The following is an 8,461-nucleotide window of genomic DNA, read 5'->3' on the forward strand; positions in this document are numbered from 1 at the left end:
CTTGTACCGCTTAGATACGCAGCAGGGAGTCACAAGCTTGGGTATCAGTCAACCGCAGCCAGCAGCTAAAGCATGGGGCCAGATCTGTTATTGTGCCTTAGATGAGACACTTAACCTAATCTAATGGGAGCAAACCCCCCTGGACAAATAAAAGGGCATTACCAGCAGCAATGGTAGCTGTAATGTTAAGAAAAAGCACCAAATATTTTTTTTGTGATAACATAATTAATGGCTCTTCCAGCCTCCTCTTTGCTCTTTAAAAATCCTGCCTCCCAGCTCACTGTGGCTTGTCTCATATCTACCCCACAGAGAGTCTCGGGATGTAAATAACAGGACACAGCATTCTGCTTTCTCACCCTCCCTGGAAGCCATGTGTCCTAGGTATACCACCATCAGAAAAATGTATTTTTTTCCCCTGGAGCTATAACTACACCCTCAAGTAGTGTGAAAACATCATTGGGTTTTGATGAGTTTGCAAACAAGAGCGAGGCAGACTGGCCAGGATGCCTGCAGGAAAGCATGAGATGCCCCACTTCTAGCAAGTTCCCAAGTAATGCCAGTGCTGCCGGCCGGCATAATGGCCTCTTCTCCCAACACCCTGCGTGACCTACCCTCAGTAGTCACACCACTGACACTTCAGCCGTATTCTAATGGTGACACAGACCAGCCATGACTTCACTGTGGGAGGAGACTACACAAGGGTGTCAATACCAAAAGGCAAGGCTCATTGTGGGCCATCTTGGAGGCTGACAACCACGCCAAATAAGCCAAGGCACCCTATTCCCTCTGCAAAACACAAAGACTGAGGTCCATGGCCCGCTGAATGCTCACAGCCACACTCTAATACTGCAACACTTCTGCTCCCAGTGGCTGGGTCCTACACCAAGGACCCAAGCAAGGTTTCTGCTTGCTTCCAAACCGGTTTATGATGATTGTTTCAGTTGTACTTGTTACTAAAATTTAGTCATGTTTAGTTGGGAAGATCCGCTGGAGAAGGGATAGGCTACCCTCTCTAGTATTGTTGTGCTCGCCTAGTGGCTCAGCTGGTAAAGAATCCGCCTGCAATGTGGGAGACCTGGGTTTGATCCCTGGGTTGGGAAGATCCCCTGGAGAAGGGAAAGGCTACCCACTCCAGTATTCTGGCCTGGATAATTCCATGGACTGTATAGTCCATGGGGTCGCAATGAGTTGGACACGACTGAGCGACTTTCACTTTCACAATTTCATAATAACAACATGTGAACTGATGAAATATGGATGCAAAAGGAGTTGTTTCTTTGGGAACAAAGTTGAAAATTTTGGAAAGATGTAATAGTAACAGGTAGCTAAAAATGCTGTTGAATTCTCTGACATATATCACAGCAATGTTTTCTTAGGTCAGTTTTCCAAGGCTATAGAAATACCAGATAGGCCAAAAAGTTCATTTGAGTTTTTCCATAATATGTTATAGAAAAGCCCCAATGAAGTTTTTGGCAAATCCAATAAAAGCAAAAATCAACAAATGGAACTTAATCAAATATATAAGCTTTTGCACAGCAAAGGAAACCATAAATAAAATGAAAAGATAACCTACAGAATGAGAGAAAATATTTGCAAACTATGCAACCTACAAGGGCTTTACTTCCAAAATATGCAGACAGCTCATACAACTCAGCAACAACAACAACAAAAAAAACAAATAACCCAATCAAAACATAGGCAGATGACCTAAAAAGACATTTCTCCAAAAAGACTTACAGATGACCAACAGGCACACGAAGAGATGTTCAACATTGCTCATTATTAGGCAAACACAAATCAAAACTACAATGAGGTATCACCTCCACCAGTGAGAAAAGCCATCATTAAAAAGTCCACAAATAATAAATGCTGGAGAGTGTGTGGAGAAAAGGGAACCCTCCTGCACTGTTGGTGGGAATGTAAATTGGTGCCAACACTAGGGAAAACAGTATGAAGTTTCCTTAAAAAACTAAAAATGGAGTTTTCATATGAGCTAGCACTCCCATTCCTGGGCATATATCTGGAGAAAACCCTAAATTGAAAATATTCATGCATCCCAATGTTCATAGCAGCAGTATTTATTAATATAATAGCTAATACATGAAAGCAAACTAAATGTCCACCAGCAGATGAATGGATAAAGAATGTGGCACATATATATAATGGAAAATTACTCAGTCATAAAAGATTGAAATAATACCATTTGAAACATGGATGGACCTAGAGACTATCATACGAAGTGAAGTGAGTCAGACAAAGGAAAATACCATAATCTATCTCTTATGTAAATACGTGGAATCCAAAATATAATATAAGTGAACTTATTTACAAGACAGAAAAAGACTCACATAAAACAAACTTATGGTTACAAAAGGGAAAGAGGCTGGTTGAGGGACAAATTAGGAGTTTGGAATTAGTTGATGCAAACTACTATATATAAAATAAATAAACAACAAGGCCCTACTGTATAATAACACAGGGATATTAGATATCCTATAATAAACCATATGGAAAATAATATGAAAAAGAATATGTATATGTTTATATATATAAAACTTGTGTATACATATGTGTAAATATATATAACTGAGTCACTTTGCTGTACATCAAAAACTAACACGTTGCAAATCAACTATACTTGAGTTAAAAAATAGACAAAAATTACTGTTGAATTATGTATGTGCCAAACAATTGTTAAAGATTGAAAATCATTTAAAAATTGGGAGGATTACACATTGAGCTTGTTTCACAGATGTCTTACACTCTTGCTCCCCTTTCAAAACTGGAAATCATAGACTGTATTTTAGGTACAGCTCATGAGAGAAGGAAAGCCTGTAACTCCCATCAGCAGATTTATATTCAAAGAAAATGACTTGGCTATACATCAAAAGCTTAGTGAATGAATATATATTTACATGTTTTAAGTTAAATAAAATATCTACAGTTTGTATATACCATTTTTTCAATGATTCCTTGTTTTAACTATCATGGTTTTTTTTCCCAATTAAGCAACCAAATTCTGGTTCACATGGATAGGTACAAAGCATCCATTATAAATATGGGAAATTGCTTCTGGAACTGGCACTTTTGTTTATATGTAAGACGAAAGAAAGAAGGAGGGGCTCGATCATCTGGTTCTAGAAAGTTCTGAGACTGGAAGGCAATTTATCTGCTATCGTATTACTTGCTATCAGTAAGATGGAGCCACAGCTGCCCTATTGTAAACACACCTGAAGCTTCATACTGTCTTTTGGTGTCTGCTTTCCCTCTCCAGGCCATCCTTGCCATTTATTTTAACTTGATTTCACTTGCATGCAGCGCTTGTGTGCGTGCTCACTTAGTCATGTCTGACTCTTTGTGACCCCATGGACTATAGCCCACCAGGCTTCTCTGTCCATGGGACTTCCCAGGCAAGAATCCTGGAGGGGTTGCCATTTCCTTTTCCAGGGGATCTTCCCAACTCAGGGATCAAACCTGCATCTCCTGCATTGGCAGGTGGCTTTGCCACTGAGCTGCCAGGGAAGCCCATGCAATGCTTAGGAAGAGATACAGCTTTCTGCCTACCAAATCTCATGCTCCCCTTTCCATGGCGTTGTTGCTAGGGCATGGCTACCCAGACAGGGGGTGCATTCTCCATCCCTATTTCCATCCATATGTGGCCCTGTAACCAGTCCCCATCAACGAAATAAGACTGGAGGTGGGAGGCAGCACTTCCGGGCTGGGATTTTGAAGAAGTAAATGTACCTTATCATTGGTCTTTCTCCTCCTGCTGGCTGTTTGCACAGGACTGAGGCTCTGGAGGATGGCAGGACTACAAGGTGGAAGAAGCCTGAGTCACCCACTTGCCATGGGAAAGTCACTTAGTCACTGACCAGGAACACCTACAAGGCACCATTAAGTTTGGAGGGCTGTTTGTTACAGTAGCTAGTGTTATATCACTTTAATCAACACAGAGGTGCTTACCTGAGACTGGCCCTTCTTCATTATTCTGCCCCTCCTCTTCCTCCCACTGCAGCCTCTTATGTCTAATTGGGATTATTATTATTATTTTTTTTGGTATGAGTTGTAGATTTCTACACAATTGTATGCAAAATGCTGTCTGTAGCTGTATTTTTCTGAGAAGAGGGTCCACACTTTTGTGGGCATTTCATATGGGCCTGGGAGCCCCTCAAACTATTATGAAGAGCTGCTCTAAGAAATTCACCTTCAATGTCATATTCCTAATTGAATCCATGACCTTAACTCACCCTATGATTTAGAGATCTGAGTATCTATGGGTAATTCATGGATGCAGATTGAAGTGAAAGCAAAAGTAAAGAGTGCCTGCTAGATGGTGAATGCAAATATAGAAGTACATCATGAAGTGAACAGAATCAAATCGGTGGGCCGAGGAAGCCGAATGAAAGCCCCTTCTGAGATTTATTAAGTAACTGCCTTTCTCCTGTTGCATAAGTACAGTCCCAAAGCATATCCTGATGACCTAAGAGAGCTACCATCTTCCTTTCCAACAGCCTAATTTATGGCATAGGAATAAGGAGATCCTGTTTTTACACACACACACACACACACACACACACACACACACACACTCACACTGAGAAGAAGCTCTTCTCTAGCTCAGTTTATATTTCCTAAGAAATTTATGTCCAGCGAAACCATGTTAATGCCAGGGCAGTCAAAAATCTGGGAGACGGGGTGGCTGAAGGCTTCTGCAGAGGGCTGGAAATCTGAGACAATGGATCATGCCTGTCCCGAGCATTGAAAATTACTGGGTGGAACTAAGGGTCTCCAGAGAGTTTATTATTCATATGAAGTTGTCTAGTCTTCTCTTCAGAGGCTGGGAATGACCTGAATTCTAAGCCAGGGTTGATGTAGACCTTTCCCATTTGCTTAGTGTCTTTTAATAGAGCAAACGTGGATATGTCATATTCATCTTGAAGGCATGTGGAGGAGTGTGCAGCCACCACGCAATGTCCCTTTTCCCCAAGAGCAAGCATGCATGTAGGAGGTAGGGATATTCATCCGAGGTAATGGAGAGTTAAACTTTCAGGATTCCCTCCTCCACCCCGTGTTTTTAACTAAGGTCTACTGATACCTTCTCTTGTGCAGTTTGTAGATAAGGAGTCTGTTCTTTGAACACTCTGGACTTTATTTTGAATCACCTGGAAGTCTGGTCGAAAATGTAGATTCCTAGGTCATAATTCAGACCTCCTGAATCAGTGTCTCAGGAGTGCAGCCCAAGAACCGCGTTTTATACACATGCTCCAGGTGACTCTCAGTCTCACTGGTTTGCCCAGCCCTGGCCCAAGGTCTCTGAGGAGCAGCAGCTCTGGCATGGCACTCTGTTCTACAGGGACTGTGGTGCGCTAGGAGACATATCTGGCTACACTAGCTAGCAATCATCTGGCTGCTCCATGGTATCTGCCTGTTTGTTCAAAGTGGCATTGGAGGCTGCAGATCTATGGTGAGCTGCAGACATGGGTCTCTGTTCTGCAGGAAGGGGTTTGTCAAGGTTATAAAGAATAAGACCTACTTTGAAAGGTACCAAATGAAACTTAGAAGAAGACAAGAGAGTAAAACTGACTGCTATGCCAGGAAACGCTTGGTAATCCAGGACAAAAATATGTATAATACATCCCAATACAAGATAAGTTCGTATCACCAACAATCATTTGTCAGATTGCTTATGCCTGTGTATAAGGAGATACGACAGTCTGTGCAGCTAATGCCCATGAACTCCCAAAGTATGGCGAGAAGGCTGACCTGACAAATTATGCTGCAGCACATTGTACTGGTCCACCGATGGTCCAAAGGCTTCTCGATCAGTTTGGCATGGACAAGATCTATGATGGCCATGTGGAGATGTCCAGCGATAAATACAATATGGAAAGCATTGATGGTCAACCTGGTGCCTTCACCTCAAATTTGGATGCAGAATCTTGCCAGATCTAACACTAGAAATAAAATTTGGGGGATCCTGAAGGGTGCTGTGGATGGAGGTTTGTTTATCCCTCATAGTACCTAATGGTTCCCTGGTTATGATTCAGAAAGCAAGGAATTCAATGCAGGAGTACTCCAGAATCACATCCTGGCTCAAACCATTGTAGATGACATGCATTACCTAACTGAAGAAGATGAAGATGCTTATAAGAAACAATTTTTTTAATACATAAAGAACAATGTACCTCCAGACATGATGGAGGAGAGGTATGAGAAAGCTCATGCTGCTATATGAGAGAATCAGTCTATGATAAGAAGCTTAAGAAAGAGGTTAAAAAGAAGAACCATCCCAAAACGTCACTTGCCCAGAATAGATATTGAGTAGCTTGGAAGGCAAGCTTCCTTAGCAGTCAGGAATGGGCTGCTGAGAGCTGGTAAAGCAAATCACACTTTTCTATGAAGATTTTTTGGATTAAGACAGCAATAAATTTATTGACCAAGCAGCCCCCAAAATAGTGGCTTTGGAAGAAGGAAATGGCAGGGATACTAAAGCCTACACCCCAGCCATGCCATGTATTACCCTACCATCCACCCAGCTACAAGCTAGAAGAGATGCCGAAGTTCAAGTGATAATGTGATTTGCACTTTGAATGAGACACAAAGAAAAAGTTTTTTAAAATCCAGCCTCCTGACATGTGCACCTCAATACCCCAAATGAAAAGAGCAGTGCATTTCCATTGAACTCAGGACTGAAGACTCTCCTGAGGGTGGACCTGGCTGCCCTCCCTGTGATTATAGGCACCCATAACAGAACTTATTGACATCCCCACATATCCTCCTCCTCCCTCTACACTCCCAAGGCTGCTTGTTGCAAACATCTGTAACTGTCCAGGAGAACACACTTAGCTGGTGCTCAGGGCAAGATGGAAGTGCTGCAGAGTCAGTGCCCCTGAGAGCAGGCCTCAAACAATGACAAATTGCTGGTGGAGAAATACCCCAGCTTCCTCATCCACCAGCAGGAAAACTCTGCAGCATGATCAATATTCTCCTCCAGACGCCCCTGGGACTGATCTCCAGGAGCCCATGACGGGCCCTTGATTATTATCGCACGCAGCTATGGCTCCCTTCCCTTCTCTTCGAACTACTCCACTTTCCCACCAGTGTTTCCTGGGACTGCCTTCCAAATAACCAACTTGCATTTGAATTTTTGTCCCTGGATCTGCTTCTGGGGGCACCCATCAGGATGTAAAAGACACAAAGGTAAGCTAACAGCTCTGAATGGACCCTGGAATTGTAAGAGACAAGCATGGAGGCCAGCAAACACCTGTAACTGTAGCATTTTGGTGTGATGGTTAAAACCATCTGACTGGTTTCTACTCCCATATTGCTGACCTCTGCACAAAATCTGTGAATGCTGAGTAATCTTGATAGTCTATTTTCTTTGCTCCTCCTAAATTACGTGCTTTTTGCTACCTAGACTGACAGGAGCAGAACAACGCCAGTCTCGGTTTGCTCTGTGGCAGACTGAACCCTCTGTGTTCTGCATCAGAAGGTCAAGATCCAAGCACAATTTGGGGTCTCGTGAGTTCGCTGATGCACACCATGGGGAATCCTTGGGGGACAGGACATCCCTCATTTGTGCATACCTTTAACAAATGTGGGCTTCCCTTGTGGCTCAGACAGTAAAGTGTTTGCCTGCAATGCAGGAGACCTGGGTTCAATCCCTGGGTTGGGAAGATTCCCTAGAGAAGGAAATGGCAACCCACTCCAGTACTCTTGCCTGGAAATTTCCATGGACTGAGGAGCCTGGTGGGCTACAGTCCAAGGGGTCACAAAGAGTCAGACACGACTGAGCAACTTCACTTTTAACAAATGTATGTGGAGAACTTACTGCTGGTCAGAGTCTGGGGGATCCAGAAGGGATGTGCATTAAGTCTGCTCAGGCTGTTGCTACATGCAGCTCTACCAGCCCGTCCCCTGGAGGGCCTGGCCACATGGAAGCTCCCTTCCCATCCGGCCTAGATGAAGCTAGAGCCTGCTGAATGCTCTCCCTGCAATTATTTCAGGCCTCTCTGCTTCAACCTCCACCCTGGGAGCAGTGTTATCCTTCTGAAATACAAAACTGCACGCCATTCCCCTGCTCAACAGTCATAAGTAGCTTCCCTTTGCCTGTGAAATAAAGGACAAACTTCTGACTGCACGTGCAGCCAAGGGCTCTCCAGTCTGGCTCTACACCATCCTCTGCACCTTTATCTCTTCCAGCAGGTGGTTTGTATTCCCCCGAACACTCCACAATCTTTCAGACCACTATCCTCTCGCATATGCCATTCATTAGGCCTGAATCTCACTTATTCTTTTAGCCAATCCCTAGTCACTGTTGAGCACCCACTTAGAATGTCACCTCTCCTATGAAGACTTGCTCACCCCCTCCTCTAGTTTCAACAGCACCAACAGCCATGTCTTCTATGTCCCTTGCTGTTGTTACCCACTTGGCAAATTCAGTATTGAGTACCCTATGCTA

The 8,461-nt window shown here is 43.4% G+C and overlaps 1 pseudogene; it reads left to right on the forward strand.

Annotated features, from left to right (window-relative positions):
* Positions 1-5,461: 5,461 nt before the first annotated feature.
* On the forward strand, positions 5,462-6,378 carry LOC138930446 (large ribosomal subunit protein uL18-like; annotated as a pseudogene).
* The last annotated feature ends 2,083 nt before the right edge of the window (positions 6,379-8,461 follow it).

This window comes from Ovis canadensis, chromosome X (genome assembly GCF_042477335.2).
Source record: "Ovis canadensis isolate MfBH-ARS-UI-01 breed Bighorn chromosome X, ARS-UI_OviCan_v2, whole genome shotgun sequence".
NCBI lineage: Eukaryota > Metazoa > Chordata > Mammalia > Artiodactyla > Bovidae > Ovis > Ovis canadensis.